Below are 25,221 nucleotides of genomic sequence, written 5' to 3'. Positions count from 1 at the left end.
TGAGCACGGCTTGGGGTGCGAAGGCTTGTGGTTCTTATGTGTGCATGTATTTTTTCCTAAAACTATACCCCATTTGATTCATACAACCAACGTAACTGAGCGTTCCTTTGGTTAATGAACTGAAACTTGTTGATTGTCACTATTTTAAAATTATAATCATAGTACTGAAGATGGTTAAGCTTGCTAAATTGGTGTGTAAATCATTCATAAGTCTGACACCCTGATGTAGTTAAAACTCGATATCAAGCGCCGATCCAGATCTACGCAATACAAGTGTTCTCTATAACATGGAGTTTAAAGTTTAGGATATCATCGGCCTTGGTCATCCAAAGTGAAACATTTTTCTTAATAAAAAAAGATGAGCATGGCTATCCAAGACAAGCGATTGAATATACACAGGCACACTTTGGTCATCCAAAGTGTCTCTGTGTCCGTGCCAATAAAGATGACATAAGATCATTGCAGCGAGTAGGTTTTTCAAAGCTTGAAAATGTAACCACTCGGATTCTTCAAAATTTAAGGACCAAAATTCACGCCTTACCAAGAGAAAGTTGTGACCTTGCATCTCGTATCTGCTACATGATTCTTCTTTACCCACTTTGGACCACATTTGTGAAGAAGAAAGCACAAGCGCCTTTGTGTTCTCTCCCTTTCCAGCAATCTCCTTTACATATAAACAAAGGTCGACAGTTTTGCTTGACGCCCAATTTCAATTTATGGCAAAATAAAGAAAATTGAATGCGGGCGTTAAGGTAGGGGAGGCTGCTGCTTCTCCATTGCCGCCGAAGGGCTGCCACCGACCTCCCTTGCCGTAGGACGGTCTGTCGCAGTGTAAAATTAAAACTGAAGTTCTAGTAGCTGCATGTTTGACATGCAATGCGGCGGACTAATAAAGAAAGCATGGTGTATTTTTTCTGTTGAAACAAAAATTATAAGTGCTACCATGTGATGATTGAAGATCTTGCTTGCATTGAAGTAGAACTTTCGGTCTGACCTTATGGATTTCGTTTGTTCATCTTCTCGGTTAAATAATAAAGCGAGAACCTGGAACACTCCATCATAAGGCATTGAATCATGACCGCTATATTAGATAACAGTGAAGGTTCGGAAAAGATGAGCCCCTAAATATGTCATTCCAAAGATAAATTAATTCTACATCACCCAAGCGTGGATGCATTCGTAAATTGCGGATAGATCATGCATAAATTTAGAAGACCCAAAAAGACGGGCATCACTTGTCAAATTGGGATGTCTAAGTTCAATTGGAAGGAAAAGATTTTTTTCGGTGAACAGTTGGAAAGAAAATACTAGAAACAATGCACACTTTAAAGCAATCAACTTAGCCGACTGCCAAGCCTATCCTCAACTCACTTTTTCATAATACACGGGCACTTCCTCATTAATAGTCAGGAGTTGTAGAAAGCACAGGTAATATCCAGCGGTCGGCTGATCTCAATTACCTTAATTAAAGTTCAAGTTCAAATTCTTCCATCCCATATCAGGTTTGCTACACGACGAAAACATTATCAAGAAAATACAGATTAGTTTATAGGACCGATATACCAAGAAAAAATCAGAAGAGTACTATAACATGCTTAAGTAAGAAATTTGGTAGAAAAATATACTTAGTGTTGTCAGCCACGGTTGGGTGAAAAATGTCAGACTTAAACCAACATGACTTTTCTAGTATTTTTGCCACTTTGAGAAAATAAACTACAACTCACTGAGGCAGAGATGCACCTCGCAAATTGCAAATTAACTCGTTCCCACAAATATCATTTACAAGATTTAAAACTGAGTGTTTTTCATCTCATATAATACGGTACGGCAAATCTTTTTTTTTTTTAACAAAATTCTTCCGAAATCTTCAAAAAAATTTTAAAAATAAAAACTCTTAGATTTGTAAACAAGACAAATTGTTCTTAGATTGCGCAAGTTGAAAACCCCACAACTAACTTGCCTAAACGATATTCAGGTTTTGTGATGGGGACTCCACGAGCTGAGCTATAATTATCTTTCGACTAGATTATTTGACGGGCATGACTCATGAAGGAGCGCCAAAGTGAACTCCAACAACCATATACTAGGGTCGGGCAGAAAAATTGCCTTCTGATCGGAACCTCCCCCGTACAAAAAGAATAAATGTGCTGTGGACAAGAAATTGGTGAGCTACTAACTTTCTTTTAACGGGAAAATTAATGTTTTATAAATTATTGAATGTTTTATTTTGCCCACAAAAATTGGTGAGCTACTTAATGCCCCTTCACGAAAACTTAATAGTACTATTAGCACTTTCCAAAGGTAATACCAACAGAAAGCTAGAGTTGATCTTATCCCTATCATTTATAGTCCACAACCTATTTATATCGCTTTTGACTATCTTCAAAATAGTTTCAAAGCTGCCCCAAAACTAAACAAAAAAGGAATGTTGTATACTGTGTGGTAGTTTCTGACTTTCTGTAGAAAGTAGAGATAGAAGGGTACCTCAGAGCAACGTATGAGTCCATACCCTTCAACGTTATCATCTTGAGTTAAACAACGCTGTAACAAAAAAACGTCAGTGCCATTCTTTTAAGCTGATTCTAACAACATTGATATTAAGTAAAACTAACAAAGTATTTAAAAAAATCAGAAACTTAAGTCTCATATTTGAGACTCTCTTCAAAAAAGGGAGTTTATACTAAATTTTCCTTATTCATCTTCTCATATTTTCCTGGTAATACTAACTTTGCCTCATCTAAACAGGTCTTAAAGTACATTTTTTCGCATAAATAAGAAAAAATCAATTGTATCCTGATTATGCAAAAAAGATGTCAAGAGTCATCTAATAAAAGAAAGAGTAAAAAATGCTGGGTAAATTACCTTTGGTACATTTTGGGATGAGGATCTTGGACCCCCAACTAGTGGATGTCAGACCGACAGCTTTGAACGGCATCTTGGTTTCTTCTCAGTGGTCAAGAATTCTCGGAGCAATAAAGGATTTACTAAAAAAACAACACTATGAGATCCAATAAATTATGTGGTGTGTGCACACCAAACATAACTCAAGTGCCCTTTAACCAAAAATATCCTACCTCTGCTACCACAAAAAACCAAAAAATTCATTGAAAGCCGACTGTGGATGCACGTGTGTCTTATATGAATCATTTGATGATCCAATATGAATGATTTACGATCAATTGAGTTTGAATTTATGTACGAGTGTGGGGAAGACAGAGAGAGCTGCTTCGCACATTTCATGTTGTATGTTCTTCCCAATTGCTATAGTAATCTTATCTTCCCTTAGCACTTGAGCCAATTAAATAATAAGGTATGTTCGGACGGGGTCTATCACTAGACTGCCTTAAATTTTGTCTAAAAATATTAATAAAGTTTCAAAAACACAAAATGCAGATATTCAAAAGACACCTACATTTTCAATATAGTTAAGAAAACAAGTTTTTCTAATATCCATTAAAAGTCGATAAGAGCATTTTTGTCAAAATGATTGTTAAATCAGAAAAGTAATACTATTTCCTAGATTACAGCTAAATTGAGTATCGTTGACCTACTGATTATTGGGTACGTTTCAAAAGATCAATACAAATTAATGAACTTAAAAATGGTTTTACTTGAGAACAATTTTAGGTCCCTTATAAAACTAATACATGAGAGAACTTTAGTTCTTTTACCACATAAACACCTGCTTAAGCAGTAAGCTAGCCATAATTGGCAAAACATTATCTTCGTTGAACCACACACACCATCGTTGTGTTCCATGAAATGTCAACTAGAGGGACATTGCACAACATATTGGATTCGCACAACAAGGGTAAGTACCAAGTCAAATGTCAGGAAACAAAAAGACATGATATAATTATAAAACAGCTACTTGAATAAAAATTGTATGGAAACATAAACACAAGTGAAACATAACAATGAGTAGAAAAGACAATGAAATAACAACAAGCTGCACTCACCCAAGGACAGCTTCATAAAATGTAAAGAGCAATGCATGACCCAAAAAAATGGACCAGACAAAGCAACCAAATAGGTCAAGAATATCCAGCAAGAAGCAAAAGACAAACCAACTACTGGATTCTGAATTCCTCAAAAGTAGAACCTCCCGTTGACCTTATCCTTAGCTAATCCTTGTAAAAGCAAATTTTTTAGTTCCAAAACTTCCTGTTTATAGAGGAAATTTAAGTAACATCGGTCTGTTAAAAAACATGGATTTGTGCAAACCATTTTAAACAAATGATATAGAAAATAAAAACCTCTGCAAGCTTTTCAGTAATCAAGGTTCCAACATGGTATTCAACAACGAATGATCAGACATAACTAAACGAGGACTTTCTATGGTTCCTCAAGTTACATTCTACTAAATGCTTTGGAGATGTAGACATGACCGTGTACCTGTCAAATGGCAATGTGTTCCCCATGCTCTAACAGGAAATATAATAGAACATCACATAATTATTGCCATTCCTTGAAAAGTAACTCACGACACTGCACATAAAACTGCAAAAAGGATATGAAAAGTATATGTTCACATCCGAAAACATTGGATATTTTCACATTATGCAGGATTTTGCATATAAAGAAAACATCTCAAAATGCAGATGGAATGACAATTAAAAAAAAAACACTGAAAATTTGAAAAATTCCCACACAATTAAACAACCAGTGGTAAAAATTTGCATTTTCTTGAGAAACAATCAAGAAAATATTTAAGAAATTAAGCAAAATCCTACAAAAAATTACGAGACCAAGTGCTTGAGAAAAATATACAAATTTTCTTCCAAAGCTAATATAGAATCATGGGCAAAAAATGTCAAAGATGTTGATGAAAATCCAAGAAAATTTTCAATAGAGAGATAAATTAAAAAAAAAAAGATTGGAACTGTTCAGCCCATGACAGGAACAATAGAGAAGAAAAGTTATGAAAGTATACAAAAGAGCATTACTTTCCACAAATTCAAAAATATCTAGGGGAGTTTCGAATATTGCGGAACTTCGATCAATGGTCTTATTTGACCTGAAAAGTGCTAAACTTTGATCAATGGTCATATCTAATCCTAGAGTATCCGAATTTGGGCGTATTGTGGTTTTAGATTAATAGTTTTAACGTATCTAGAAATTGTAGGATTTGGATTTGGCAGTGGGTTCAGATCAATGGTCTTATGTGATCCATGCCTAGGTGAGGCCTTAACAATTAGTGACCAAACGTACAATTCCTCATATTCACGAATTGTTCTGATGTGGGTTGGGATCCATGGCTGTATACGATCTAAAATTGTTGGATTGGAATATATTTGATAGTGTACATCAATGGTGTTATTTGATTTGAAAATTGTTGAACTTCGATCAATGTCTTATCACAAAATTGTTGAAGTTCGATCAACGGTCCCATCTGATCAGAAAATTGTTGATCTCCGATCGATTGTTTCATCTTATCTCAAAATTCTTGAACGTTGATTACTGATCTTATCTGATGTGAAAATCGTTGAAATTTGATCAGAGGTCTTATCTCATATCAAAATTTTTGAACTTCAATCATTGGCTATATCTGAACCGAAAATTGCTGAGCTTCCATTAGTGGTCTTATCTGATCTGAAAAATATTGAACTACAATCAATGGTCTTATCAAACTGAAAATTGTTGAAGTCCAATCAGTGGTCATATCAGATGTAAAAATTCTTGAAGTTTGATCATATGTCTTGTCTAAACATTCTTGAACTTAGATCAGTAATCTTATCTGATCTGAAGATTGTTAAACTTCGATCAGTAGTCTTACCTGAACTGAAAATTGTCGAACTTCGATCGGTGGCCTTATCTAATCTAAAAATTATTGAACTTCGATGAATTGTCTAATCTGATCAATGGACTTATTGGATATGAAAATTGTCGAACATCGATAGTTGTCTAATCAGATTTGAAAATTGTTAAACTTCGATAAGTAGTCTTATTTGATATGAAAGGCATTGAACTACCATCAATGGTCTTATCTCATCTAAAAATTGTTGATCTTCGATCAGTGATCTTATTTGATATGAATATTGTTGAACTTCAATCATTCGTCCTATCTGAGCATAAAATTGTTGAGCTCGAAAAATTTTTGAACTTCGATCTATGGCCAAACCAGATCTGAAAATTGTTTCACATCGATCAGTGGTCCTATCTAATCTGAATATTGTTGAACTTCGATCAGTGGTCATATCTTATCTAAAATTGTTGAACTTTGATCAGTGGTCTTATCTGATCCAAATATTGTTGAACTTCGATTGATGATCTTATCAGATTTGAATATTGTTGAACTACGACCAATGGTCTTATCTGATCTCAATATTGCTGAACTTCAATCATTGGTCATATCTGATCTAAATATTGTTGAGCTTCGACCAGTGGTCCTACCCGGTGCGAATATTGTTGAACTACGACCAGTGGTCCTACCCGATGCGAATATTGTTGAACTTCGATCAATGGTCATGCTTGACCTAAATATTGCAGAACTTCGATTAGAACTTCGATTAGTGGTCATGTCTGATCCGACCATAGTTGAACTTCGATCAGTGGTCTTATCTGATCTGAATATTGTTGAACTTCGATTAGTGGTCATATGTGATTTGAATGTTGTGGAACTTCTATCACTGGTCTTATCAGATCTGAATATTGTGGAACTTCGATGAGCTACCTTATCTAATCTGAATGTTGTTGGACTTCGATCAGTGGTCTTATCTAATAAGAATATAGTTGAACTTCGATCAATGGTCTTATCTGAAGCGAATATTGTTGAATTACGATCAGAGGTCTTATCTGATGTAAATATTGTTGAACTTCGATCAGTGGTCTTGTCTGATCCGAATATAGTTGAATTTGATCGGTGGTTTTATGTGATCTGAATATTGTTGAACTTCGACAAGTGGTCTCGTCTGATCTGAATATTGCTGAACTTCGATCAGTGGTCTTGTCTGATCTGAATATTGTTGAACTTCGATCAGTGGTCTTGTCTGATCTGAATATTGTTGAACTTCGATCAGCGGTCATATGTGATCTGAGTGTTTTAGAACTTCTATCACTGGTCTTATCAAATTTGAATATTGTGGAACTTCAATCAGTTGCCTTATCTAACCTGAAGGTTGTTGGACTTCAATCAGTGGTCTAATCTAATCAGAATATAGTTGGACTTTGATCAATGGTCTTATCCGAAGCGAATATTGTAGAATTACGATCAAAGGTCTTATCATATCTAAATATTCTTGAACTTCGATCAATGGACTTGTTTGATCTGAATATTGTACAACTTCGATCAGTGGTCTTGTCTGAACCGAATATAGTTGAACTTTGATCGATGGCTTTATGTGATCTGAATATTGTTGAACTTTGATCAGTGGTCTTGTTTGATCTGAATATTGTAAAACTTCAATCAGTGTCTGATCTAAATATTGTAGAACTTCGATCATGGGTCTTGTCTGATCGGAATATTGTTGAACTTCGATCAGTGGTCATATGTGATCTGAATGTTGTAGAACTTATATCACTGGGACTCTTATCAGATCTGAATATTGTGAAACTTCGATCAGCAACCTTATCTAATCTGAATGTTGTTGAACTTCGATCAGTGATCTTATCTAATAAGAATATAGTTGAACTTCGAACAATGGTCTTATCTGAAGCGAATATTGTTGAATTACGGTCAGAGGTCTTATCTGATCTAAATATTGTTCAAACTTCGATCAATGGTCATGTTTGATCGGAATATTGTAGAACTTTGATCAGCGGTCTTGTATGATCCGAATAGTGGTCTTGTCTGATTTGAATAATGTAGAACTTCGATCAGTGGTCTTGCCTGATAGGAATATTGTTTAACTTCGATCAGTGGTCATATGTGATCTGAATGTTGTAGAACTTCGATTAGTGTTCTTATCAGATTTGAATATTGTGGAATTTCGAGCAGCTACCTTATCTAATGTGAATGTTGTTGGACTTCGATACGTGGTCTTATCTAATCAGAATATAGTTGAACTTCGACCAGTGGTCTTACGTGAAGCAAATATTGTTGAACTACGATCAGAGGTCTTATCTGATCTAAATATTGTTGAACTGCAATCAATGGTCTTGTTTGATCTGAATATTGTAGAACTTTGGTCAGTGGTCTTGTCTGATCCAAATATAGTTGAACTTCGATCAGTGGTCTTATCAGATTTGAATATTGTGGAACTTCGATCAGCTACCTTATCTAGTCTGAATGTTGTTGGAATTCGATAAGTGGTCTTATCTAATCAGAATATAGTTGAACTTCGACCAGTGGTCCTATCCGATGTGAATATTGTTGAACTACGATCAGAGGTCTTATCTAATCTAAATATTGTTGAACTTCGATCAATGGTCTTGCTTGACCTAAATATTGTAGAACTTCGATCAATGGTCATGTCTGATCCGAATATAGTTAAACTTCAATCACTGGCCTTATCTAATCTTTATATTGTTGAACTTCAATCAGTGGTCTTGTTTGATCTAAATACTGTAGAACTTCAATCAGTGGACTTGTCTGATCAGATTATTGTTGAACCTCGATCAGTTGTCATATGTGATCTGAATGTTGTAGAACTATCACCGGTCTTATCAGATCCGAATATTGTGGAAATTCGATCAGATACCTCATCTAATATGAATGCTGATGGACTTCGATCAGTGGTCAGAATATAGTTGAACTTCGATCAATGGTCTTATCTGAAGCGAATACTGTTGAATTACGATCAGAGGTCTTATCTGATCTAAATATTGTTGAACTTCGATCAATGGTCTTGTTTGATCTAAATATTGTAGAACTTCGATCAGTGGTCTTGTCTGATCCGAATATAGTTGAACTTCGATCGGTGGTTTTATGTGATCTGAATATTGTGGAACTTCGATCAATGGTCTTATCTGAAGCGAATATTGTTGAATTACGATCAAAGGTCTTATCTGATCTCAATATTGTTGAACTTCGATCAATGGTCTTGTTTGATATGAATATTGTAGAACTTCGATCAGTGGACTTGTTTGATCCGAATATAGTTGAATTTCGATCGGTGGTTTTATGTGATATGAATACTGTTGAACTTTGATCAGCGGTCTTGTCTGATCTGAATATTATTGAACTTCGATCAGTGGTCTTGTTTGATTTAAAGAGTGTAGAACATCGATCAGTGGTCTTGTCTGATCGAAATATTGTTGAACTTCGAGCATTGGTCATATGTGATCTGAATGTTTTAGAACTTCTATCACTGGTATTATCAGATCTGAATATTGTGAAACTTCAATCAACAACCTTATCTATCTTGAATGTTGTTGGACTTCGACCAGTGGTCCAATCGAATCATAATATAGTAGAACTTCGATCTATGGTCTTATCAGAAGCGAATATTGTTGAATTACGATCAGAGGTCTTATCTGATCTAAATATTGTTGAACTTCGATCAATAGTCTTGTTTGATCTGAATATTGTAGAAATTCGATCAGTGGTCTTCACTGATCCAAATATAGTTGAACTTCGATCAGTGGTCTTATCTGATTTGAATATTGTGGAATTTCGACAAGTGGTCTTATCTAATCATAATATAGTTGAACTTCGACCAGTGGTTCTTATCTGATGCGAATATTGTTGAACTACGATCAGAGGACTTATCTAATCTAAATATTGTTGAACTACGATCAGAGGACTTGCTTGACCAAAATATTGTAGAACATCGAACAGTGGTCATGTCTCAACCAAATATAGTTGAACTTCGATCAGTGGCCTTATCTGATCTGAATACTATAGAACTTCGATCAATGGTCTTGTCTGATCCGCATATAGTTGAACTTCGATCAGTGGACTTATCAGATTGGAATATTGTGGAACTTCGATCAGCTACCTTATCTAATCTGAATGTTGTTGGACTTCGATAAGTGGTCTTATCTAATCAAAATATAGTTGAACTTCAACCAGTGGTCCTATCCGATACGAATATTGTTGAACTACGATCAGAGGTCTTATCTGATCTAAATATTGTTGAACTTCGATCAGTGGTCTTGTTTGATCTGAATATCGTAAAACTTCGATCAGTGGTCTTGTCTGATCCGAAAATAGTTGAACTTTGATCGGAGGTTTTATGTGATCTGAATATCGTTGAACTTCGATCAGTGGTCTTGTTTGATCTGAATATTGTTGAACTTCGATCAGTGATCTTGTTTGACCTGAATATTGTTGAACTTCGATCAGTGGTCATATGTGATCTGAATGTTGTAAAACTTCTATCACTGGTCTTATCGGATCTGAATATTATGGAACTTCGATCAGCTACCTTATCTAATCTGAATGTTGTTGGACTTCGATCAGTGGTCTTATCTAATCATAATATAGTTGAACTTCGATCAATGGTCTTATCTGAAGCGAATTTGTTGAATTACGATCAGAGGTCTTATCTGATCCAAATAATGTTGAACTTCGATCAACGGTCTTGTTTGATCTGAATATTGTAAAACTTTGATCAGTGGTCTTGTCTGATCCGAAAATAGTTGAACGTTGATTGGAGGTTTTATGTGATCTGAATATCGTTGAACTTCGATCAGTGGTCATGTTTGATCTGAATATTGTTGAACTTCGATCAGTGATCTTGTTTACCTGAATATTGTTGAACTTCGATCAGTGGTCTTGTCTGATCTGAATATTATAGAACTTCGATCAGCGGTCTTGTTTGATCGGAATATTGTTGAACTTTAATCAATAGTCATATGTGATCTGAATGTTGTAGAACTTCTATCATTGGGACTCTTATCAGATATGAATATTGTGGAACTTCGATCAACAACCTTATCTAATCTGAATGTTGTCGGCTTTCGATCAGTGGTCTTATCTAGTTAGAATATAGTTGAACTTCGATCAATGGTCTTATCTGAAGCGAATATTGTTGAATTACGATAAGAGGTCTTATCAGAACTAAATATTGTTCAAACTTCGATTAATGGTCTTGTTTGATATGAATATTGTAGAACTTCGATCAGTGGTCTTGTCTTATCCGAATATAGTTGAACTTCGATCAATGGCCTTATCAGATTTGAATATTGTGGAACTTCGATCAGCTACCTTATCTAATCTGAATGTTGTTGGACTACGATCAGAGGTCTTATTTGATCTAAATATTGTTGAACTTCGATCAATGGTCTTGTTTGATCTGAATAATGTTGAACTACGATCAATGGTCCTATCTGAAGCAAATTTGTTGACTTACGATCAGAGGTCTTATCTGATCTAAATATTGTTGAACTTCGTTCAATGGTCTTGCTTGACCTAAATATTGTAGAACTTCGATCAGTGGTCATGTCCGATCTGAATATAGATAAAATTCGATCAGTGGTCTTATCTGATCTAAATATCATTGAACTTCGAGCAGTGGTCTTGTCTGATCAGAATACTGTTTAACAGCGATCAGTGGTCTTGTCTGATCGGAATATTGTTGAACTTCGATCAGTGGTCATATGTGATCTAAATGTTGTAAAACTTCTATCACTGGTCTTATCGGATCTGAATATTATGGAACTTCGATCAGCTACCTTATCTAATCTGAATGTTGTTGAATTACGATAAGAGGTCTTATCTGAGCTAAATATTGTTCAAACTTTGATTAATGGTCTTGTTTGATCTGAATTTTGTAGAACTTCGATCAGTGGTCTTGTCTTATCCGAATATAGTTGAACTTCGATCAATGGCCTTATCAGATTTGAATATTGTGGAAATTCGATCAGCTACCTTATCTAATCTGAATGTTGTTGGACTACGATCAGAGGTCTTATTTGATCTAAATATTGTTGAACTTCGATCAATGGTCTTGTTTGATCTGAATATTGTAGAACTTCGACCAGTGGTCCTATCCGACACGAATATTGTTGAACTACGATCAGAGGTCTTATCTGATCTAAATATTGTTGAACTTCGTTCAATGGTCTTGCTTGACCTAAATATTGTAGAACTTCGATCAGTGGTCATGTCCGATCTGAATATAGATAAACTTCGATCAGTGGTCTTATCTGATCTAAATATCGTTGAACTTCGACCAGTGGTCTTGTCTGATCAGAATACTGTTTAACAGCGATCAGTGGTCTTGTCTGATCGGAATATTGTTGAACTTCGATCAGTGGTCATATGTGATCTGAATGTTGTAAAACTTCTATCACTGGTCTTATCGGATCTGAATATTATGGAACTTCGATCAGCTACCTTATCTAATCTGAATGTTGTTGGACTTCGATCAGTGGTCTTATCTAATCATAATATAGTTGAACTTCGATCAATGGTCTTATCTGAAGCGAATTTGTTGAATTACGATCAGAGGTCTTATCTGATCCAAATAATGTTGAACTTCGATCAATGGTCTTGTTTGATCTGAATATCGTAAAACTTCGATCAGTGGTCTTGTCTGATCCGAAAATAGTTGAACTTTGATCGAAGGTTTTATGTGATCTGAATATCGTTGAACTTCGATCAGTGGTCTTGTTTGATCTGAATATTGTTGAACTTCGATCAGTGATCTTGTTTGACCTGAATATTGTTGAACTTCGATCAGTGGTCATATGTGATCTGAATGTTGTAAAACTTCTATCACTGGTCTTATCGGATCTGAATATTATGGAACTTCGATCAGCTACCTTATCTAATCTGAATGTTGTTGGACTTCGATCAGTGGTCTTATCTAATCATAATATAGTTGAACTTCGATCAATGGTCTTATCTGAAGCGAATTTGTTGAATTACGATCAGAGGTCTTATCTGATCCAAATAATGTTGAACTTCGATCAATGGTCTTGTTTGATCTGAATATCGTAAAACTTCGATCAGTGGTCTTGTCTGATCCGAAAATAGTTGAACTTTGATCGGAGGTTTTATGTGATCTGAATATCGTTGAACTTCGATCAGTGGTCTTGTTTGATCTGAATATTGTTGAACTTCGATCAGTGATCTTGTTTGACCTGAATATTGTTGAACTTCGATCAGTGGTCATATGTGATCTGAATGTTGTAAAACTTCTATCACTGGTCTTATCGGATCTGAATATTATGGAACTTCGATCAGCTACCTTATCTAATCTGAATGTTGTTGGACTTCGATCAGTGGTCTTATCTAATCATAATATAGTTGAACTTCGATCAATGGTCTTATCTGAAGCAAATTTGTTGAATTACGATCAGAGGTCTTATCTGATCCAAAGAATGTTGAACTTCAATCAATGGTCTTGTTTGATCTGAATATTGTAAAACTTCGATCAGTGGTCTTGTCTGATCCGAAAATAGTTGAACTTTGATCGGAGGTTTTATGTGATCTGAATATCGTTGAACTTCGATCAGTGGTCTTGTTTGATCTGAATATGGTTGAACTTCGATCAGTGATCTTGTTTGACCTGAATATTGTTGAACTTCGATCAGTGGTCTTGTCTGATCTGAATATTATAGAACTTCGATCAGCGGTCTTGTTTGATCGGAATATTGTTGAACTTCAATCAATAGTCATATGTGATCTGAATGTTGTAGAACTTCTATCATTGGGACTCTTATCAGACATGAATATTGTGGAACTTCGATCAACAACCTTATCTAATCTGAATGTTGTCGGCTTTCGATCAGTGGTCTTGTCTTATCCGAATATAGTTGAACTTCGATCAATGGCCTTATCAGATTTGAATATTGTGGAACTTCGATCAGCTACCTTATCTAATCTGAATGTTGTTGAACTACGATCAGAGGTCTTATTTGATCTAAATATTGTTGAACTTCGATCAATGGTCTTGTTTGATCTGAATATTGTAGAACTTCGATCAGTGGTCTTGTCTGATCCGCATATAGTTGAACTTCGATCAGTGGACTTATCAGATTGGAATATTGTGGAACTTCGATCAGCTACCTTATCTAATCTGAATGTTGTTGGACTTCGATAAGTGGTCTTATCTAATCAAAATATAGTTGAACTTCGACCAGTGGTCCTATCTGATACGAATATTGTTGAACTACGATCAGAGGTCTTATCTGATCTAAATATTGTTGAACTTCGTTCAATGGTCTTGCTTGACCTAAATATTGTAGAACTTCGATCAGTGGTCATGTCCGATCTGAATATAGATAAACTTCGATCAGTGGTCTTATCTGATCTAAATATCGTTGAACTTCGACCAGTGGTCTTGTCTGATCAGAATACTGTTTAACTGCGATCAGTGGTCTTGTCTGATCGGAATATTGTTGAAATTCGATCAGTGGTCATATGTGATCTGAATGTTGTAAAACTTCTATCACTGGTCTTATCGGATCTGAATATAATGGAACTTCGATCAGCTACCTTATCTAATCTGAATGTTGTTGGACTTCGATCAGTGGTCTTATCTAATCATAATATAGTTGAACTTCGATCAATGGTCTTATCTGAAGCGAATTTGTTGAATTACGATCAGAGGTCTTATCTGATCCAAATAACGTTGAACTTCGATCAATGGTCTTGTTTGATCTGAATATCGTAAAACTTCGATCAGTGGTCTTGTCTGATCCGAAAATAGTTGAACTTTGATCGGAGGTTTTATGTGATATGAATATCGTTGAACTTCGATCAGTGGTCTTGTTTGATCTAAATATTGTTGAACTTCGATCAATGGTCTTGTTTGATCTGAATATTGTAGAACTTCGATCAGTGGTCTTGTCTGATCCGCATATAGTTGAACTTCGATCAGTGGACTTATCAGATTGGAATATTGTGGAACTTCGATCAGCTACCTTATCTAATCTGAATGTTGTTGGACTTCGATAAGTGGTCTTATCTAATCAAAATATAGTTGAACTTCGACCAGTGGTCCTATCCGATACGAATATTGTTGAACTACGATCAGAGGTCTTATCTGATCTAAATATTGTTGAACTTCGTTCAATGGTCTTGCTTGACCTAAATATTGTAGAACTTCGATCAGTGGTCATGTCCGATCTGAATATAGATAAACTTCGATCAGTGGTCTTATCTGATCTAAATATCGTTGAACTTCGACCAGTGGTCTTGTCTGATCAGAATACTGTTTAACAGCGATCAGTGGTCTTGTCTGATCGGAATATTGTTGAACTTCGATCAGTGGTCATATGTGATCTGAATGTTGTAAAACTTCTATCACTGGTCTTATCGGATCTGAATATTATGGAACTTCGATCAGCTACCTTATCTAATCTGAATGTTGTTGAACTTCGATCAGTGGTCTTATCTAATCATAATATAGTTGAACTTCGATCAATGGTCTTATCTGAAGCAAATTTGTTGAATTACGATCAGAGGTCTTATCTAATCCAAATAATGTTGAACTTCGATCAATGGTCTTGTTTGATCTGAATATTGTAAAACTTCGATCAGTGGTCTTGTCTGATCCGAAAATAGTTGAACTTTGATCGGAGGTTTTATGTGATATGAATATCGTTGAACTTCGATCAGTGGTCTTGTTTGATCTAAATATTGTTGAACTTCGATCAATGGTCTTGTTTGATCTGAATATTGTAGAACTTCGATCAGTGGTCTTGTCTGATCCGCATATAGTTGAACTTCGATCAGTGGACTTATCAGATTGGAATATTGTGGAACTTCGATCAGCTACCTTATCTAATCTGAATGTTGTTGGACTTCGATAAGTGGTCTTATCTAATCAAAATATAGTTGAACTTCGACCAGTGGTCCTATCCGATACGAATATTGTTGAACTACGATCAGAGGTCTTATCTGATCTGAATATTGTTGAACTTCGTTCAATGGTCTTGCTTGACCTAAATATTGTAGAACTTCGATCAGTGGTCATGTCCGATCTGAATATAGATAAACTTCGATCAGTGGTCTTATCTGATCTAAATATCGTTGAACTTCGACCAGTGGTCTTGTCTGATCAGAATACTGTTTAACAGCGATCAGTGGTCTTGTCTGATCGGAATATTGTTGAACTTCGATCAGTGGTCATATGTGATCTGAATGTTGTAAAACTTCTATCACTGGTCTTATCGGATCTGAATATTATGGAACTTCGATCAGCTACCTTATCTAATCTGAATGTTGTTGAACTTCGATCAGTGGTCTTATCTAATCATAATATAGTTGAACTTCGATCAATGGTCTTATCTGAAGCAAATTTGTTGAATTACGATCAGAGGTCTTATCCGATCCAAATAATGTTGAACTTCGATCAATGGTCTTGTTTGATCTGAATATTGTAAAACTTCGATCAGTGGTCTTGTCTGATCCGAAAATAGTTGAACTTTGATCGGAGGTTTTATGTGATATGAATATCGTTGAACTTCGATCAGTGGTCTTGTTTGATCTGAATATTGTTGAACTTCGATCAGTGATCTTGTTTGACCTGAATATTGTTGAACTTCGATCAGTGGTCTTGTCTGATCTGAATATTATAGAACTTCGATCAGCGGTCTTGTTTGATCGGAATATTGTAGAACTTCAATCAATAGTCATATGTGATCTGAATGTTGTAGAACTTATATCATTGGTACTCTTATCAGACATGAATATTGTGGAACTTCGATCAACAACCTTATCTAATCTGAATGTTGTCGGCTTTCGATCAGTGGTCTTATCTAGTTAGAATATAGTTGAACTTCGATCAATGGTCTTATTTGAAGCGAATATTGTTGAATTACGATAAGAGGTCTTATCTGAACTAAATATTGTTCAAACTTCGATTAATGGTCTTGTTTGATCTGAATATTGTAGAACTTCGATCAGTGGTCTTGTCTTATCCGAATATAGTTGAACTTCGATCAATGGCCTTATTAGATTTGAATATTGTGGAACTTCGATCAGCTACCTTATCTAATCTGAATGTTGTTGGACTTCGATAAGTGGTCTTATCTAATCAGAATATAGTTGAACTTCGACCAGTGGTCCTATCCGATGCGAATAATGTTGAACTACGATCAGCGGTCTTATGACTCTTATCTGATCTAAATATTAATGAACTTCAATCAATGGTCTTGCTTGACCTAAATACTGTAGAACTTCGATCAGGTACCTGATTTAATCTGAATGTTGTTGGACTTCGATCAGTGGTCATATCTAATCAGAATATAGTTGAACTTCGTTCCATGGTCTTATCTGAAGCAAATATTGTAGAATTACGATCAAAGGTCTTATCTGATCTAAATATTGTTGAACTTCGATCAATGGTCTTGTTTGATCTGAATATTGTAGAACTTCGATCAGTGGTCTTGTCTTATCCGAATATAGTTGAACTTCGATCGGTGGACTTATGTGATCTGAATATTGTTGAACATCGATCAGTGGTCTTGTCTGATCTGAATATTGTTGAACTTCGATCAGTGGTCTTGTCTGATCTGAATATCGTAGAACTTCGATCAGTGGTCTTGTCTGATCGGAATATTGTTGAACTTCTATAAGTGGTCATATGTGATCTGAATGTTTTAGAACTTCTATCACTGGTCTTATCAGATCAGACAATATTGTAGAACTTCGATCAGTGGTCTTGTCTGATCCGAATATAGATGAACTTCAATCAGTGGTCTTATCTGATCTGAACATTGTGGAACTTCGATCAACTACCGCATATAATCTAAATGGCGTTGGATTTCGATCAGTGGTCTTATCTAATCAGAATGTAGTTGGACTTCGATCAATGGTTCTATATGATGGGAATATTGTTGAACTACGATCAGAGGTCTTATCTGATCTTAATATTGTTGAACTTCGATCAATGGTGTTTGATCTGAATATTGTAGAACTTCGATCAGTGGTCTTGTCTGATCTGAATATGGTTGAACTTCAATAAGTGGTTTTATGTGATCTGAATATTATTGAACTTTGATCAGTGGTCTTGTCTGATCTGAATATTGTAGAACTTCGATCTGTGGTCTTGTTTGATATGATTATTGTTGAATTTCGATCAGTGATCATATGTGATCTGAATGTTGTAGAACTTCGATTAGTGGTCTTATCAGATCTGAATATTGTGGAACTTCAATCAGCTACCTTATCTAATCTGCATGTTGTTGGACTTCGATCAGTGGTCTTATCTAATCAAAATATAGTTGAACTTCGATCAGTGGTCGTATTTGAAGTGAATATTGTTGAACTACGATCAGAGGTCTTATCTGATCTAAATATTGTTGAACTTAAGTCAATGGTCTTGTTTGATTTGAATATTCTAGAACTTCGATGAGTGGTCTTGTCTGATCCGAATATAGTTGAACTTCGATCAGTGGTCTTATTTTATCTGAATATTGTTGAACTTCGATCAGTGGTATTGTCTGATCTGAATATTGTACAACTTTGATCAGTGGTCCTGTCTGATCCGAATATTGTTGAGCTACAATTAGTGGTCTTATCTAATCTAAATATTGTTGCACTTCGATCAGTGGTCATATCTGATCCGAATATTATTGAGCTACAATCAGTGGTCATATCTGATCTAAATATTGTTGAGCTTCGATCAGTGGTCTTGTCTAATCTGAATATTGTAGAACTTCATTCAGTAGTCTTATCTAATCTGAATATTGTTGAACATTGATCGGAGGTCATATTTGATCTCTATATTGTTGAACTTCGATTAGTGGTCTAATCTGATCTTAATATTGTTGAACTACGATCAGTGGTCGTGTTTGATATAGATATTGTTAAGCTTCAGTCAATGGCCTTATCTGATCTGTTGTGAGTCTAGATCGGTGGTCCCATGATCTAAAATGGTTGAACTTCCATCATTACTATGTTCTTCGAACTTAGCTTGATATTCTTGATTGAGCCATTTCTGCCTCATTTTAGAATGCTCCACATTGTAGCCAATGTAAGTAGCTGAGCCAAAATGCAAAGTTTACGTCTTCTCCATACAGGTTCCATGAAGGACAACATTGTTGAGCCACCAACCAATGATACCAATGTATCCTTGTGCCCTCCATATGCACTACAGCATCAGCATGAGCAACCCCTTCTTTCCAAAGCAACCCCTTGATAGTCAAAAAATTGCTCAGCAGGAAAGACCCAATTGGGAGGGGTCGTCGCCTGACAACCTTGGAATCTCTATCTTAGGCATTTCCAAGTTTGTAATTAACTCGGTTGTTAGCAATGGGGTTTAGTTCCCAACAACCTAAGAGGTCTGGTGTTGTTTGGTAAGAGAACCTAAGATGGTTGTTTTGCAATCATAGATTGTACATGTTGATCTATAGTGGCGAAACACTCATCAATTTGTTGTATTGCTTCTCAACCACTTCCATCCACACAACCACAGATTTTCGATCTTCTTCAATCTGCTTTGAGGCCCAATGCTAGCAGTGGACTACCTTTTCTCTCCTAGATGGAAACGATGACAAACAAGAATTAAGACTACCCAATAACTCTCAACTCCTTTAATTAGGGTTAAGCATCCAAGGGCATTGACTTCTAATTAACTGTAGCCCTCTTGGGTATCACCACACCCTACACATTTATATGGTCATTAATAGGGTTTGCATAGGCATAAGACGCGACCCAACTATTAATTACTTCTACACTAACTACTAACTTTTCTCAAATTTCCTTAAGCAACCAACATCTATCAAGAAAGACATAAAAATATAATAAAAAACCATTGTTTTCCATCAGTCTATAAATGTCCAAAAGCGTCTATCAAAAATTATGTAATGAATTCGCTTCAACTTGTTCAAACATTCTTCTTTTAATGATGCACGAAAACTTGTAGTTCAATTAGAATCATGAAGGCAATAAAAATGTTTAAAATCTGGATATATAATTTTCAAAAATGTTACGCAAGTGTTCATCAAACCACATAATGATGCATGAAAATTTGTAAAAAATTGACAACACTTTTCAAACTTCTATGAGAACTTGTGCAAGCCATTTAAATAGCAATAAATTTGAAAAAAAAAAAAACTTTGTTTTGTCGCATGAAAGTTCATCAAATGTTTATGTTAGAGAACATTTGAATCTTTGTAAAAAAATCCAACATGACAGTAACAATCTTTGATAATCACGGTATTTTGGGTGAGAAGGGTCAACAAATATGTTTGGGAAACTATGTACAAATATAAAAAGAAATTAGAGAGGTACTTATTCAGAAAAATATGGAAATTGTCATCCAAGATAATAATATATGATCATCGGTTTAAGTCATCAAAGATGTCCATGGTAATTCGAAAAAAAAAACTACGAGATTAAAAAAAGCTTGCAAACATTGGTTAAAAGAATCATGAAAAACTAAAAGAACAAAAATGTTTCATGAGCATAAAAATGTGCACAAGACTTTGCCAAAATCTATATAAACAATTTGTTACTTTCAACTTTTTTTAATAAATGTGAAAAATTAATTTTAAAAATTTCTATAAAATTGTATGAAGCAACAATAAAGTTACCAAAATTTTATAAAGAAGTTTTAAAAAGTGTTTACCTATGTTCAAGAAACCATATCAAAATACACAAGGTTTCTAAATATTTATGACACTTGTCAAACATTTAAAAAACTTCACTACAAGAAAATGACATTTAGTGTTGTACAACATGCTTCCATAAATGTCATCAGTGATGCTAACTCTTCATCAAGAATGGCACCATTAAAAATAATGACGGAATGAAGGGTGCACTCATTGCTATTAACTATCACAATTAGTCATGCATTAACAATGATAACGCAGCTGCTGTGTCACCAACTATCCCTCAACGGCTCATGAAACAACAAAAGCGTAAGATGCATGAACAACCAACAATAACAAACAAATGGTCACGCAGTAAAAATGAAAAAGTTAACTGCAATCAATAACACTAAGATATATAACTACAAAAGCAGTTGAAAGCATTTTCAGATTGAGAGCTAGCAGCATAACCGTTTTAGTTACTAACCTTGTATATGATATAGTATTTTCTTTGGTCTAAAAGACAAAAGAAAGTTGTAACCGCTACCATACCACTTTATGGTGATCTGCAAACTACTAATATCTGTATAATTGTACTAAATAAAGCAAAATAAATCCTCTAACCTGAATAAGGAGGTCAACTAGCAGCCCTCAACACGCAACTCTGACCGGCTTGGACCAGTATAATCCACTGGCACACCATGAATAAAAAACTTGAGAGTTGGAAACCCACTGCATTACAAGAAAACTTTTTAGATGCAGTCATTCCTGTCCTCGATCTAATCTCTAAAACAATGCAAATAACTCAGTCCCTCAAAGCAGGGAAATTCTTTGATGACATAAAATTCAGAAAAAGATCTAGAACACGAAGAAGAAACTATTTTAATATGAAAACAGCTGAGAACAGTAATGAACAATAGGTTTGAAGCATCATACTCGCCATCAAATTTTGAAGCAAGATGCCTGCATTTGTCAGCATTTACTTGAGCAACTGCAATTGGTCTCTCCAAGCCTGCTAATATTGGTGCAACAACATCTAACTGCTAAAAGAACAATGGAAGCATCAGTTTTGAGGAAATAAAAATATACACATCGACAAAAAAAAAAAAAGATATACATACAGTTATACACTAGACGGGAAGATACAATAAGCAATAGAAAGAACAGGTACCAAAACAAACTGACAGTGTAGTATAGGACAACTTCCCTAGCATAGCAATGCATAGCAAAAACCATAAAACACTTTTGAAACTACAACAATCTAGGCAGTAAATAAAATATGACCAGATAGACAAAAACAAATATCTCCAATATGTGGTGGAATCATCGGAAAACTTTGACCATAAATTGTTAGGTAGAAACTTGATAGTCACTATGTGGAGAGTGTCTAAAGTTTGTCTATTTAGATTATGAAGGTTCTATTAAGTTACAAAAAAAAAAAGAAAATAGTTAGGTTCTCACCATTCTATATTCTAACTGCATTAGCTCATCATGACAAAGAACCTGTCACTTCTGAAGTCAGTGCTCATTTGATGGATTATATTAGCAAGCAGCTACTTATAACAATTAAAGCAGTTTGATGAGCTCATCTACATCCACCAAGTCCAGGTGCCTGTGTTGCATCCATCTGTGTATATCTATTTGTAATTTGAACTAAAAATTAGTTGAGTAATTCTCTTAACTCCATCAGAGTGCATTTGTTGTTTGAGGCCAAAACTTGGTTTGGTAACAGACAAATATAAGGCTTATGAAAAATTCATATGTTCATTTGCAAAAAGAAAAAAGAAAAGGCTCCTAGGTCCAATTAAAAGTGAAAATGTTTGCAGCATAGCAATTTCATTTGGTCATTTATGTCTTGCTTCATGTATACATGTATAAGCTCCATAGTCCATTGTGTTTTCTCTGGATATATTTTTCATGATACATACAAACAAAAATTGGAGGTTAGTCTGATTCCTTCCAGCCTTAATGGCTGGATCCCTTTCCTCCTTTTAATGAAGGAAAAATGGTATGTTCCCCATATTACATATTAGATTGAAAGACAGAAACTAGGAGGCAACATCAGCCGAAGGTCATTCCTTACTGAAGACTAAAGAAGAGAAAACTATCGATAGCAAAATACTCCATTTGCAAGACAGGCCTCCCCTCTATGCAACTGTTCAGACACCCACTCCAAGCTAATTAGAGATTATAAAAATCTTCAAGGGATCAGATCATTCAAGCTGCTAAGAACTTGCTCCAGCAATCTAGTATCTGAATGACAACCATTTTTTCAAGAGGCTTAAAGAGTCTAACCCTAGGGTTCCCGTGTTTTCACCTAATTTTTCACATAAGAAGAGACAAACAATTTAATTGCAATGTAAGTATATTTTGCTTGAGATGTTGATGTAGGGGCATGTCCTGCTGCATTTTAATAACAAATTAATGGTTCATGGCTCCAAATATGTGCTATCCCCAAGTTCGATCATGCTCATTGACTATTAAAAGCCCACGTTTCACTTGATAACTACTTAGCTAAATCAACGATTGGAATTAGAGTCACCACAAAAACTTAGACCCACATAAGAGGCAAGTCGACCATCATTCTGAACATGGAATACCAAACCCTAGAAAAGAGAAAGGCAAAAAAAGAAAAGAAAAAAAGAAAAGAAAAACAAAGGTAAGTCGAGAGCAATAAAGTACCAGAGAGTGGAGGGAAGAAACTGAAGATGTGCATAAGGTGCCCGTCGTCCAATGAGTTGATGATTGACGGCCGGCAGCTCAGCTTCGTCTTCCCCCCTTCCATCGTTCTCTGTGTCAAAATACACAAAGCGTAGAGAGAGACTCAGATAAAACGCAGATTGACATGTTTTTATATTTTTAGTGAAGGAAACCCTAGAAAGCAAGGAGAGAAGAAAAAGCAATCGAGAGAGATAAATTACCTAGAAAACTGATTAGGTCAAAGTATTGAAACAGCGTTAGATAGAACAACGATAGGAAGGAAAGCAACGTTGATCAGATATGAGGTCCAAACAGTAGGGAGGTGAAAGGCACGGTGATCAATCTGCCACTCCGACGGGCGGTGAGGTAGATGGAGAGGATGATCCCGCAAGCTGTCTAGGGCCACATGATTCGTATATGCCTCCCTATGTGCCGCTATCGCCCTCACGAGAACCCCAACATCCACAAAGACTGAAACGAGAAACTGAAGATGTGCATAAGGCATCCGTCGTCCAACGAGTTGATCGACGGCCGGCGGCTCAACCTCGTCTTCCCCCTTGCATCGTTCTCTGTGCCAAAGTACACAAAACGTAGAGAGAGACTCAGATAAAACACCAATCGACATGTTTCTAGTGAAGTAAACCCTAGAAAGAAAGGAGAGAAGAAAAGCAAACGAGAGAGATTACTTACCTAGAAAAGTGAGTTTTCTCATGCAAAACATATTCGGTCAAAGTATTGAAACCCCAGAAAGCGTCAGATGGAACAACGATAGGAAGGAAAACAACGTTGATAAGATATAAGGTCCAAACGGTAGGGAGGCGAAAGGCAAGGGGATCAATCTGCTACTCCGACGGGCGGTGAGGTAGATGGAGAGAGTGATCCAGCAAGCTGTCTAGGGTCACATGATTCCTATATGCCTTCCTATGTGTCGCTGTCGCTTGCACGAGAAACCCAACATTCACAAAGACTCAAAAGATTCAATGATCATGTTCTTTCTCCTTCTCCCTCTTTCTTCTTTGACAGCGCCCCCTGGCTCTAGAGCAGTTCTCTGAGATGCAAAAAGACGTCAAGATCAATATCGACAATAACTGATGGATTTGGCAACGCTGCCTAGGGCCACAGTTCCCCCCGACCCATTCCCTTCCGGAGCAAGCCTTCTTCCCTCTCCATGGGCCCATGGCCAACGCAAAGTAGAGAGAGAGAGAGAGAGAGAGAGAAGAGGCATTTACCTTCGGAGCACGACGGTGGTGATGGAGGCCGCCGGCTGGAGAGCGCTGGCAGGAGAGCGAGCGATCGCGGAGGTAGAGGGCTGGAAGCGCGGGAAAGCGGGAGATGCAACAGACGGTTACCTTTTTCTTGAAGCAATATACTTCAAGAAGAGACGGTTACTTTCCTCTTCCAGTCTCGAAGTTTCCTTCACGTCCGTGTGCTCCACCGATCCTTTGAAATTTGAATTTAATTTCATTTTATCGTTAATATCACCTTCCCATCTCGCGCATTTCGGGTTCTCGGATGATAAGAGATAGAACAAGATCTCAACTTGTTCATTAATCGTCTTCCCTCCAATATATAGTTATTTTTCTTCTAATTTAATGATTTGCCGATCCTTTTATCCATACACAACTAGAATTTCAATTGCTGATTGAAACGTTGAGTGTCTGGTTGTTGTAATTCAAAAGTTAGGTGCTTGCTTGTTTGTTATTTTTCTAATCTTCGAGCGGTCTTTTATAATTTCTTCAAAATAATATTGTCAAAAAATTAAAAAAAAATTCCAATATTAGTCTTTAAAGGATTAGTAACACGAAAGAAAGGTGTGCATTTGTTTTCAGGTTTTCAAAAATCAAAACTTTTTCTAGTTTTCAAGAAACCACTTATATATATTTTGTTTTCTGGAAAAATGTTGGGATTTTGTTTTCCTGGTTCTCTACCTAAACACCATCATACGAAAAAATTAGTTTTCTATTTTAAAGATTCGGTTGTTTGATATTTGGGCTAACCAAGCAGGCCCTAGTGCAGTGTCGACAAACAAGTCAATATGTGAAAGAATTTAGTTTGCTGTCGGTCTGTGAGCATTTCCTAACAAGAATTGTCATTTCATGATCATATTTATGGTCAAATTTAGTTTGCTGACGAGAAAACTTATGAAAGTAA

General features: G+C 35.9%; 1 long non-coding RNA gene across 6 annotated transcripts; it reads right to left on the bottom strand.

Moving 5' to 3' along the window:
- Positions 1-1,050: 1,050 nt before the first annotated feature.
- On the bottom strand, positions 1,051-24,445 carry LOC116246235 (uncharacterized). 6 transcript variants are annotated; one of them, XR_004170666.2, is made up of 9 exons: positions 24,300-24,445; positions 23,761-24,118; positions 23,292-23,639; positions 23,053-23,161; positions 21,307-21,413; positions 20,995-21,102; positions 2,863-4,500; positions 2,485-2,541; positions 1,051-1,507 (listed from the first exon to the last, which is right to left on the bottom strand). It is a non-coding gene; the product is annotated as an uncharacterized LOC116246235 (long non-coding RNA). The 6 variants fall into 6 exon arrangements; XR_007573015.1 differs by having other exon boundaries at positions 21,307-21,410; XR_007573011.1 differs by lacking the exons at positions 20,995-21,102; positions 21,307-21,413; positions 23,053-23,161; ... (1 more) ...; positions 23,761-24,118; positions 24,300-24,445 and adding an exon at positions 16,824-16,855 and having other exon boundaries at positions 1,369-1,507; positions 2,863-16,040.
- Positions 24,446-25,221: the final 776 nt, after the last annotated feature.

Source organism: Nymphaea colorata, chromosome 1 (genome assembly GCF_008831285.2).
Source record: "Nymphaea colorata isolate Beijing-Zhang1983 chromosome 1, ASM883128v2, whole genome shotgun sequence".
Classification (NCBI taxonomy): Eukaryota; Viridiplantae; Streptophyta; class Magnoliopsida; order Nymphaeales; family Nymphaeaceae; genus Nymphaea; species Nymphaea colorata.
Note: the sequence above shows the minus strand (reverse complement) of the source record. Positions and strands in the feature narration are given on the sequence as shown.